Source organism: Chlorocebus sabaeus, chromosome 24, assembly GCF_047675955.1.
Source record: "Chlorocebus sabaeus isolate Y175 chromosome 24, mChlSab1.0.hap1, whole genome shotgun sequence".
NCBI lineage: Eukaryota > Metazoa > Chordata > Mammalia > Primates > Cercopithecidae > Chlorocebus > Chlorocebus sabaeus.
In genome coordinates this window covers 56,023,207-56,036,210 of record NC_132927.1, presented here as the reverse complement: position 1 = coordinate 56,036,210, position 13,004 = coordinate 56,023,207, and the positions used below count along the sequence as shown (strand labels likewise).

Here is a 13,004-nt window from a genome sequence, read left to right as displayed (position 1 = left end):
TAACAACTTATATTTTTGTTGTGTATATGCAGTCATTGAAGTCAGAAAGCTCCCAAAACCTAAGTTGTACAGTTTAATATTTACTGATTACCTACTATGTTTCTTTCCTTTTTAAAAGAGGATTAAGAAAACTGTGACCACTTTTCTTGTACTATAGGGCCACCTCTGGCAGTATATGCTTTCTATTCTGGTAGTTAGAACTTTGATAACTTAATTGGAGTCAAAATCGAGGTCAGCAAACTGTGAAGGGGCTTCCTAATTTGTAAATAAAAACCCAGTGTGCCTTAGTTTGGCTTTAAAAAAAATGTATATATTTAAGGTATGTATGCTGTTTTGGTGTACTTAATCTTGATATACATATAAACAGTGAAATGACCCTAGTCAAGCAAAGTTACATACACATCATCTCATATAGTGAGCGTTTCTCTCTCTTGCCTTTCTTTCTTCTTTGTGGTATGAATACTTCAAATCTACTCTCTTGGCAAATTATCAATATACAATACGAATATAATATTATTAAATATAGTCCTTGTGCTGTACATTAGATCTCTAGACTTATTCATCCTTTATAGCTTTGTACAGAAAAAAAAATACTACACGATCTCACTTACAAGTGGAATCCAAAAAACAAAAAATGAAACAAAACAAAAAAAATGAAGGAAATATAAAGAGAGAGAAAGTAAAATGGTGCTTAGCAGGGGTGGTGGGGAATAGGAGACTGTAGGTCAAAATTTATTTTAAACACTACATGCTTTTAGGCATATGCACACCTATAAAAACTGATAGCCTGGTCTTGCAGCTTTAATAAATAGAGGATCTAATTCTAAAATCTCTAAAACTCAATAGCATGAAGTGGGCTGAGCCACCTCTCAAGTGGGCTAGTCCATCCTCAGAATATCAGATGAATGGCTTGAAAATGGAATTGAAGCTCAAGCAGGAAGCTCTCAGCAGCAAGATAGGGACAACCAATGCTGAAATAATGAAGGGAATGCTCTCTCAGACTTAGAAGACAGACATATCAGGAAGTGGGTAGGAGAAAAGATCAATGCTAGGCATCAACTGGCATCTTTATGCATAAGGGCTATGAGAACTACGCTAAGGCAGCTAATCATAATTCTCGAATTTAAAAGAAAAGTATACAGTATTTTTTTTTTTTTATAGGAGAGAGGGGCATATTTAAATCACCACAGCTACTAAATAGAAGTAACAGAAGTAAAGAAACAATGCTTTCTGTTTGTCATCTTCAAATCTTGGTCTAGGCAAGGTATGGCAAAATATAAATGAAGCTAGAATGGAATCTGTGTCTTTGGTGTTGAATTAGAAAAATGATATTTAGCTGTTTTGTTGTCATTTTTAACTACAGGTAAATGGAGTGCCTGTCCCTCTTATGTATTATATCTCTTTCTTTCTTTACCCTGAATTAACCTCACCAGTAGGTCTATGTCATTGTACATGGTAGTACTATTCTCTGTCTCTCTAGGGATTTAACTCATCCATTTAGAGATTCTCTTGCTCTCTTTATTCCAAACAGATAAGACAATTCAAAAAATAAAGCTGATGGATTAGTGAAAACTGTAGGCTTCCAAATACTTTTGAAGCTGTAGGCTTTCAACTATCCATGATTTCAATCGGGGTCCCCCAACTACACCTAATGGGCAAATGTGGCTCATCACAGCTTGTTTTGTAAAGCAAGTTTCATTAGAATACAGCTGTGCCTATTCATTTATGTACTGTCTATAGTAGGTTTTGCATTATAACAGCAGAGTGGAATAACTGCAACAAAGATCATGCAAATCATATCATATTTATATTAATAAAATATTGAAGTTTATTAAATATCTAAATATATTTATAACATAGGTTTCCAAAGGCTATGCTACTTGCTATTTGGCCTTTGGGGGAAAAGGTTTGGTGATCCCTAATCTAAATAAAGGTATCAGGGTTTCCCTGTCTACATCCAAATGTTGGTTCTGCCACCTACTAGTTGTACAACACTGGAGTGTGTTACTTAACCACTCAGACTTAGTTTCCTCATCTCTAAAATGGTAATAATAATAGAACCCTTTTCCAGGATGCTATGATGATTCAAAAACAAATAGTGTACCCCAGTCTTACCTGTTATCAATTAATATTGTTACCCTAAAATACTTTATGCAAGGATAGGTTGTAATACCCTCATCCCTTCCTCTGGGATATACAGTTTTCAGTTACTTGGAGGCATTTGGAATGAAGATTTCACCACTGAACTCTGAGAAAAACACACTTCTCTAATGTGATTGAAATGAAAACAAATCTAGTTTAATTAAACATTGAGGCTGGCAATTGTGCATCAGGCAGAAGCACATTTCTAGTAAACATTTAATAATGGGATTACAGAATGTTCTGCATGCACTGGGATGTAGGAAATAATAGTACATTTGCCTGTGAATTTATATCTGTCAACCAAGTGCATTTGAGCTCTGTAGATGATGCAAACTGGAGTGCTCCTGGAAGACACTGGAAAAGTGGCATGGGTAACATGGCAATTAGGGTATGAGGTCAAACAAATCTGTGTGGAATCTCAGAGTTGATCCTTGGTGGACAGTGACCACAGCAAATGTGCTCAACCTCCCTGAACCTTGGTTTACTCATCCATAAACGAGGGAGATTAATACTTCTGCCTTGGGGCCACTGGGGAGATGACACTAAGTAAAATAAGGTATGATGAATGTTTTTATTTTACTGACTGTGTTGAAGGTATCACAGGTGTACACACATGTCTAAACTCATCAAATTGTGTATATTAAGTATGTGCAGGATTTTTTTGCCTATCAATCATCCCTCAATAAAACTATAAAAAAAAATTTTAAGTAAAAGAAAGAATTCCATGACCATTAATTTCCTCAGTGTGAAAGGCATATGTTGTCATGACCTCTTTCACACTAGATAGGGGAGCATAGCTTATTGGCATTGTTCCAGATAATTCAAGGTCACATCCCAAATTATATTCCACACTAGCCCCTGTCTGGTCTTCAGGCTCCATCAGGCATTTATGTGTGCCCGCTACTGAACTTGGATCTCACCTCAATAGTAGCACCTTCTTTCACGTTGTGGAATTGTAGGTTCAAGATAGTGCAGTGTATGGGAGCTTTGGGTTTGCCTTCCAAGACATACAGGCTTCAGATCCAGGTATTCATGTGCTAGCTTGACCCTAGGAGAAGCTCCAGATTCTCATTTGTGAAATGATGATAACAGTAATATCTACCCCTTAGGGCTACTGCGAAGACTTAATGCAAGAACCCAGTACCCTACCTGGCAATTAATAACTGCTCAATAAAATTTAGGTATTAAAATGTCTTCCTTGGGTACTTGTATTTCTCTTCAACTACACTTGAGGATCCTTGAGGTCAGGAGCTGTGTTTAATTTTTCACCATATACCCATACCCTAGAATGAATTCACATATAAAGTAGATGTGGAACAAATATTTGTTGAATAGTGAATGAAAGTGAATGAATAAATGCATAAAGAAGTGGCTCCACTCAGAGCTGCCCCGGTGATGAGGATAGGGGAATACTTCTACTACGTTAAAGGCAACGGCAGTTAGTAAAAAGGCTTTCACAGTGTTTCTGCCATTTGAAAGTACAATATAATTTTTTTGCTAGCCCATGGTCAATTCACTTCTATTGTTTGATATACACTTCAGCATTTAACTTCTGTTGAATTGACATTTGCTACTTATAAACTTAGTCCCTAAGTCTTCTTATGCAGTACTATATATCTACCTTTGGCACTTAGTAAACTATGCCATCAAGACCAACACAGAGCATCAGGGACTTACTGAAAGGCTGTAAAAGTACCATGTGGAAAAGAAATGCATCTTATGGAGAAAACTGCAAATTTCACTGGGAATCCAATCAAATTCATGTTAACTCCATGAACTGAAGACTAAAAGTGCCTCTTTGTCCTTGACTCATTCCCTCCTTCCTCTTCTGACCTCCTTTCCTCTCTCTTCAGCCTGCTGGGATATTGACAGGGATTTTAGAGGAGTGGAAGGTCTTTATCTCTTTGAGATGAGCTGCAATATGATTACAATCGATTGAGTGATTTACAGTATAGAGAACCTTTCATTACCCTCTCTGCTTTATAGAAGTATAAATGACATACTGTATGTGAATATATATTATTATTATTGGATATTTATGTACCACCTTTCTCAAAGAAGCTCAGTGTTCTCTTTAGACTTTAAATAACTAGAGAGGCTCTGCAATCTTGTGAAAAATTTAAATTGAAGAGACTGGAACTTGGAAACTTTTCCTATAAATAAAACTAAACTGCTCTTACACGGGTGGTAGGACACTTGGTGTTCAGCCAGCTCTGGGGAAGAGGAAAAACATCACAGGGTAATTGTATTTTATGGCTGGGATAATAATATGGCTGGGATAAAATTCTAATTTTCATAATTAAAGACAACTTCTGCAGGCCAGAATTTGTATTAACTACTTAAACTAGAGCTTCCATGTGATAATAGGGAAAACAAAACTTGTAATTCACTAACCAGCTTTGAAATTATGCAATGTTTGATGATTGTTTTAATTCAGAAGAATATATGTTGTCACTGATGCCTCACATAGAGGGAGATGTTATTAATGTTTTTATTTATGTCATACTATTTCAAATAAGTATAATTTAAAAATCCTATAAAGTGTAATGACACTGTATTTCTAATCTTGAAAGTATTATTTCAAGGATATTATTCAATAAAAATAGATTCATTATGGATGGAAATCAAGAAATTCTTCATCTTATAATCCTAGTTAAATTGTACCTAGAAGTGACCCTCAAATTTGTAATTATGCATTTTACTGAGTCCCTAGATTATAATATTTATAATATTTAACATATGGCAAAATATGATGTGCTTTCTAATTTTTGAAATTCCAACTTCTTCTTAAAATCCCAAGATCGTCTACTAAAAATGGGGAAAATGTAAACCGGGACCCAGACTCAAATGTGCATCCTATAAAGTCCTACAGAAGGTTTCAGCAAAATTATTCTTTTGCTCAACAGACCTGTAGACCAAGAGCATTGCCCTGTTTACAAGTGAATTATAGATAAATAATACCTTCAATTTGTTATTATCTGATGTAAATCCTCACAATTATAAAAAGCTCCTTTGTGTATGTTAATTCCTTCATAAATAACCTTGAGCTATGTATTAACTTAATGTTTTGGGGGCAAGTTTCTATGTGCCCTGTGTCCATGTGTTCCCACCACCTCAAATGTTTTATATAAATGTTTTATATATTTCTATCTGGTCTCTTTGTCTGCTGGGTGGTTATGTTTGATTTTAGCATTAGTCCAAGCTTCAGTTTGCCTTGAAATGCTTATCAGCTTCTTAAAGACATTTATGGGAGAGAGAAAAAGTATCTAGGTTTGATAGCAGTAATTGTATTTAACTTATAAGATACAAGACTATTTATCTTGTGGCTGGGAATTCACAGAGAAGAAAGGAGGGTTCCTTGATAAAACAAAAATTAAATGAAAAAATAATACTAAGCACCTTCTTGCCACTCTCTCACTCCCCAAGCAAGACTATTAAATGGCAAAACAAACCTTCATTTAAAAGTTCTTTCTTTTTTGCATCGATATGGCGCTAGAAGGTAAAACAAGATCACAAAAGGAAAGAGGCTGACAAGGCTTCCAGAGGACACATCGATGATATAGATAAAGCCAAATGTGTATAGGTGCCTAAGGAAATGCTGACTTCTAGACTGGGCAGAAATTAGAGATTTCACTTGAGGGGAGAATTCTATAATTTAACTTGAGAGAAAAATTCTAAATTGTCAAGATTTGAGTCAAACCCAGAATTTCTAGGATATGCAACTGTTCCAGGGTGTTTACGAGAATCCAAGGAAGGAGCAGAGTGTGATTAAACGTTAAGACTCTTAAGTCAGATGGTCCTGGGTTGAATACCAGCATTTCCCAAACTAAGCTACACTCCTATCGACTGTTCCTAATCTTAAAAAATGGGAATAAGACCAACACTGTCCTAACAGGTGGTTTCAAGACTAAGTAGGATACCGCCCATGAAGTCATAAATGTCATAAATGTTCGGCAAATGGCAGCCATCACCACCTGGGTGAGTTTGGCTGAGAGATGGTGAATGGCATGGTGTGCCACTTTCTACACCTCTGGGACAGAGTGTTTATTCGGTGCACATGTCCCTCACTTTGGAACCATTTCTACTATTGTGGAATTCTCCATGAAGGATAAGAAAGCAAGATGCAAAATCTTAGTCCCCTATTCTCACCTTTCATAAGTAAACTTTGGTGTAGAAAGTCTTCTTAAGATAAAAAAAAAAAGGTCCTAAAATGTATACAGGTGGTAGATAATCCAGACAAAACACCTGCAGCTACAATTATTATTCATGCAATGCTTTAAGGTATTCAAAGAACTTTCCACTTTCTAAGACAGAACAATGAACACAATCCCCATTTTATAGGTTATGTAACAGGCTTCTTAGGGTCAAGCTTGTTGACAGATTTGCACCACAGCCATGCTGTCAGAGCATACAAATATAGCTTAAGAAAGGGTAGTTTGTCATGTGTGTTTAGGAAACATACCTCTAGCCAGTACTTTCTTTTTTTTGTGAAGTGTCCTATAGTAATGTCAATCTGAGCATTCACTTGGTTTTAATGGGAGAAAATGCATATATGTGATCATGGAGATCAAAGCATAGAGAAACTTCTCGACAATGGGAACCTTCTCAAGGTTGTGGGCAAGCTGGCAAGTGATAGGGCCAGGGGCCCTTGGTTACACCCAGAAAGTCTGATTCCAAAACTCTTATGCTTCATCATCACTCTCTAATGCCTCTCCAACAGCTGCTTGGATAGCGTAGAGTTGTTATTGCTGTGATTGTATAATATCAAAACTCATTAGATGAGTTCAGAAGGTACATGAAGGTAAATGCCCATCATTTGCATGATAGAAAACACATAAAAGGAAATAAAAGACAATGGTATATTGTAGCCCTGCACTGGCTAATACTAGCCTCTAACCTACAGCCTCATAGTGTTGGAGTGAGGATTGAATGAGAAATGTATATAAAGCCTTCAGTGCCTAGGACATAATAATTACATAATAAAACAAAAATTTCAGAATCTCCATTATACCAGCCACACAGCTCAATAGCAACCTATGGTTAGTGGCTACCATATTGAATAGTACCACTAGTCAGTCTGAAAGAAGAAAAAAAGGCATATTTTTTAGCTTCTACATATCAGTGAATGTCAAACTTAGCTACATAGAGAATCACCTTAGGAGATTTTGTTAGAAAAACAAAAAACAAACAAAAAAACAATGCCTGGACCAATGTTTCTTAATTTACAATGTACCCATAGCACTTGGGGATCTTGTTAAAATGCAGATTCTGATTTTGCAGGTATGGGGTGGCGCCTGAGAGTGTGCATTTTTAACAAGCTCCCGGGGGAAGCTGATGCTGCTGATCCATGGACCACACTCCAGAGCAGTTAAATTAGATGACCTGAGACCAGTGCCCAAGCACTGACGATTTCTTAAGCTTCCCAGGGGATTCTCAATTTCAGCCAGGTTGCAGACCATTACTTTACATAAATATGTATATATAAGTACCTATTGCAAACATTCTTTTAAAACATTTTTGTTAACCAAAGACAAACTGCATAATGTGGAAATTCCCTTGGAAATAGAAACTCACAAACATGTGAATCCTAATTCATTTCTGATAAATTGGAAAGGATGACTATTTAGCAGTGCGAATATTCAGGATACACTAGTTTGAGTGATTAATTGATACATTTTGTGACTGAATGTTGCAGCAACTTATTTATAAGATGGTTTTTAAATGTTCCTCACAGTGTTCAAACACATTCATTAAGTGAGGCTTTCTCTAGTTTCCCTTATATCTCTGTAGTCCTGAAACCTTGTTCAAATATGGCTTTCCCTCTTGATTGTATTTATACTTCTTATTCCCTCTGCAGGACTCTGCTCTCCCTGTTTTTCCCCCTGTTGAACTGAAAGCAACGCTAGTCCTGAACGGATGAATGAGCAGGTAGATGGGGCTTGTTTTAATGCATGCTTCAAATCTGGCAAGGCCTCAAATGTTTGCAGGCAAAGACATAAAGAAAAGGAAAGAAAACCTCCTGGCTAGGAATTAATGAAAACCCAAGGCATGAGAAATTTCAGCATCATGTCAAGTACATAGACTTGTTTTTAATCCTTTAAAGTCTCAATAATTTAGGATGAGATGTGGACAAAAAAAAAAAAAAAAAATCTTTCTTATACCCATGTATACTTTCTAAATTACAAAAACATGATAAGTATTTACAACAAAATATATTGCAAACTTTCTCTAAGTCAGCGGCTCTGAAATGGGGGTGATTTGGGTGCCCAGAGGGTATTTGGCACTTGTGGAAACATGATAGTGGCATCCAGGGGGTAATAGTCATGGATGCTGCTAAACATCCTACAATGTGCAAAACAGTACCCCTCCTCATCCCTTACACACCAACAGCAAAGATGTGTCCAGTCCCAAATGTCAATAGGTTGAAAGACCTTACTAACTAGACTACTCCAGGCAGAGATTTCCATTTGAGAATATGTTTTTACAAGAAGAAATACTGTCATTATTAATAAAATTATGGCTCTGAGCAATAGGAAAGTGAGCAGAAAGTTTGAAGTTGTGCAGTCTGAGGATCAGGATAGAAAAGTGTTGACTCTGCTCCTTAAGCTGTGTGACACTGGGAAATTTATTTAGCCTTTCAGAGCCTTAATAATGTAATCTTAAAATGGGTATGGCAGGAGTAATAATACCAAACCCTGTCCTTCACAGGATGGAGTGAGGCTCAAATGTAATAACGTATATGAAGGTATTTTGATCATCAGTAAGTACTATAATGTTTTCTCTTTCAATCCCTATAAAAACAAGGTTTTGTGAAATTTGACAAACTCAAATATAAACAGAGTTTTCTAATGTAGCATCCTTGAAAGGGAGCGACTTTTACCTCTTTTTCATGTTCTAACTTGGGTGGTCAAATAGGATTTAAACATAGGTCATTCCTGTGCATATTAAAGACTGAAGAAGAGGAATTCTGTGAAGAGCACTTCAACTGAGTTGGTATGCAATATCAAGAAAAAAGCTACTTGAGACCCTGCCCTCCTCAGCACCCCCTGGCATGCAAAGATTGAAGCTGCATATCAGTCTGCATTTCCCAGGAAGCCTAGATAGGACCGGAAAAGCCTTTACTGGACCCTGCTCAGGGGTCTTACAGCAGTGACAGTACCACCGGCCACCCACTCACAGCAGAGAGAAGATATTCAACAATCCCAGTCAGCTCAGCCTTCCAGGGGGCCTAGAGCTGTGGCTAAAATTAATTCCTCATACTCAAGTCACCTTTCACCTCCCCTCCCTTGTTCCTACCACCGCATTGTATAGGGACAACAATCAGAGACTTTATAAGGGACATTTGTCAGTGCCTGGATGATAGCTCCGGGCTGATTCTTCTTTTATTTCACTCTCCTGTTTCTTAGCTTTTCTATTTTCAGGTTCAAAGAAAGAAGTTGCTTTTGAGTTCTATCTCCCAGAATTTAGTGATATAAGATTCGGATTGCTATAGAACTATTTTCATTCTGTATCCTCCGTGATTCACAAAGAGCCAATGCTACATGACCTGTGCCCAGCTGGGTTCTAAATATTTCACGGTGGGATGTTCAGTAGAGCCCCATAAATGCCCATGAGAAGATTGTGGACATGACCCATTCATCCTGGTGCACAGCTGACTCATTCAGACCTTGTGGGCAGGAACAATTCCCCGAGAGCATGGTCTCCGAGTGAGATAACTTAACTTACGTAAATCTTCCATAGGAGCTACTCTGTATGTCTTTACTGTTTAAACATTAGTAATAAGTGAGTAGTGAGACTAAACCCTTGATGATTTCTAAACCTACTGTTATCAATTAGAATGACTTTAGAAAACAAGATGACACATTTTTGTAGAAACTGTGTCAAGACTGCCTCGCCAGGTTGATGGCTTGGTTGTTTGATGGCCAGACACTGGGCATTTTGATCTTATGATTTAAAATAAACATTGCCAGATTGTTCTCATGATATTTTAAATTATTAATAGTTAAATTGATCCTTTTAATAACACAGGGAAGCAGACAGGAGAGAAAATAAGGTATCCAAGACTCAAAAAGTGAGCTGCTCCTAGGAAGTCTTGGCAGAGTGGAACATAAAACTCAATCTAGTATATCACACAACTTTTTAATCAAAGGCAGCAAGGTAAGGGGATAGCTCCTTTAAATACTCAGTATTCTTTCAACTGCTTCATGGGAGCACATTGCCATTGTTGTAAGGAGGATAGCTTGAGGTCACTGGTGCCAATAAAACTTTTAAATGAGAATTTTGAACTCCACACCTCACAATAACCACCTTGGTGTGATCATTGGAAGTGACATTTGAGATATGACACTTCTTTAAAGAAAGAAATAAATCTAAGATGACGCAAGAAGAAAAAATGCTCATTTCTAGCTATAGCATGTTTTAGAACATCCCCCAATTCTCTGGGGGAGCAATAGTGAAAATTGTGCCCAATTGGAGACAGAAAAATCTGGTCCTAGTTCTTCCTTCACTTGCTGTGTGACCTTAGGAAGGGCATAGCACCTCCTTGGGTCTCTGTTTTTATTTGAAATGGAGAATAAAAAGCATCTACTCTATCCAATTTATAGGGTATTTTACCGTCAAAATGAAGAAATCTGTATTCAAAAATATGTCCTAATTTAAAATGCTAGCCAAATGTTTGGTAAATTTCACAGCTAACATTTATTGAGGATTGATTTAATTGTCCCAGCATTATACATGTAGCCAAGTCACTTAATCTTCACATTTACCATGTAATAGCATTACCCTGGTTATCCAGACTAGGAAACAGGCTCAAGGAGAAGAATGAACATCTTAAAGAACAACAAAACGGAGAAAGTACAAAATGATAATTTGGGAAGAAAGAATCTAATATATTTTGAAAGCATTACAGAAGTCATCAGAGGAGAAAAATAAAACCTCTTAGAAATTCTTACACTTATTTTATGGTTCAGTGTTACTGTATTTTGAATTACATGTGGGGAGAGGCACCAAATATTTCAATGCTTAGGACATTTCAAGGTCTTAATCCAACTGCCTTAGACTCACAGGTGATGAAACCAAGATCCCAACTCTAGCCAGTTGACTCCAAGGCCCATACTTAGAAATGCTATACTGTACCCTGTCCTGTAATAACAACACATATTGTTACTAAACAACAGTTTCCAACTATAATAATGGTTTTCAGGAGGAAGCAATGCTATTAAAGAAAGGTTTATTCTGTTTTGAAAACATATAGGAAGCAACCCATAATTTGGAACTAAAGACACAAAAAGATAAGCGCACAGCAAGAGTCTCCAGTTTTCTTAACATAGCTGTGGCCTTAAAATGACCATTAAAGAGCCTTCTCATTGCTGGCAGCAAACTTGTAGATTCTATATTGGCTCAAGGCAAGTGGTTAACATCAATTTAGAAATCTCTGAAATTCCTAATAGAAACACAACAAAACCCTTCAGCAGCACTAGCGAGGCCAATGATAACATATATGGAGAGAGAGATGGATTTTTTTCTGTGAGCCTATGAACAGCTTTTAAGATTTGGGTGTTTTTATTCCTTTCACCCTCTCCCCCATCCATCAGGGATTAAGGAAGAAGCATTTAAAAATTAAGTCTATTAGTGTGTAGTGAATTTGAATGATAAAAATTCATAGAAGCTGTTAATAACTTTGGCTTTCTTCAAATACTCAAAGATAACCTCATAAGGGCATTTTTGTGCCTTAATCTAAGAAATTCTGAGACCCCCAGCAATGGCTGATCTAAGAAGTTCTGTGACCCCCCCCCCCCCCCAGCAATGGCTGAGCTGGCTGTTTTATGGAAACTGAGATGGCAAATCAATAGTGGGTGGAGCTTTTTGCCTCAGTACCTTGGGGGTCTTGCATGCTGTTTCCAGATGCTCTTACAATTCTTAAACAGATATAGCGGGACTCTAGCTATTAGGGAACAACCCAACAGCACAGATACTTCCGATAGGCTTTTAAAGAAGAAAATTAATGCTGAGTTAGGTGTGGAGATACAATCACAGCCTTCAAGCCATTCAAAAGTCTTAGCCTACAAATAGGCAAATTTACTTTGTATATTTCTCACAAGCATAACCAGGATTAGCTAATGGCTTTTAGATGTGTGAAAATGTGCTTCAGGCTTCCTTGTTATTGTGCCCACCTCACTGTAAAGGAAGTTAGAGAAAAGTGGTGAGAACATTGTAGGGAGTTTGGTGTGTAGGATAGAGAGTTGCACGTCACTTCATGCCCACATTAGTGAGAAGTGTTAATATTCTGACTATTCTCTTGCATCCATCAGGTGACCGTGCAATTGTGGAGCAACGGCCCTTTGCCGAAGGTTGTCCCTTCCATTCCTGGCGCTTTTATGATCAGCACTCAGGACTTTTCCTGGGAGAAGTAAGAGGCAAGAGGGAAAGCTGAGGGATTATTTGAATGATCTCTTTTAAGGAAGGCAACCTCTTCTCCCATTGTCCTTGATCCAGCCATCTGGCTCTGGGAATTTGTTGCTGAATGTTTCTTGACTGTAAAATTTAAACAGATGATTAACCCCTTTTCCTGCCACACCAGCATGCTTGCTATTAAAATGACTACTAGGACCACCCTTTGAATATCACGGCAGGCTTAGGGTAAGTGAGAAAATAAAAACTAGCAAAGTCCACCAAATGAATACAATTCTACCCTTAAGATTTTCTCTCATTGTTACCATGACTTGATCTGTGTCTTCAAGTTCAGTAAATGTCCTTTTAGAGTCTCTCTCTGGCATCTGCACCTTCAACCGCACCCAACTAAATGGCACCACAAAGTCTGAGTCTCAAATGGAGCATCTTATGATTATCGACACTAGCTCATG

At 37.4% G+C, this 13,004-nt stretch overlaps 1 protein-coding gene across 20 annotated transcripts in view; it reads right to left on the bottom strand.

Moving 5' to 3' along the window:
- Positions 1-13,004, bottom strand: part of NRXN3 (neurexin 3) — a 1,700,445-nt gene that overhangs the window by 181,889 nt on the left and 1,505,552 nt on the right. The window lies entirely within an intron of this gene.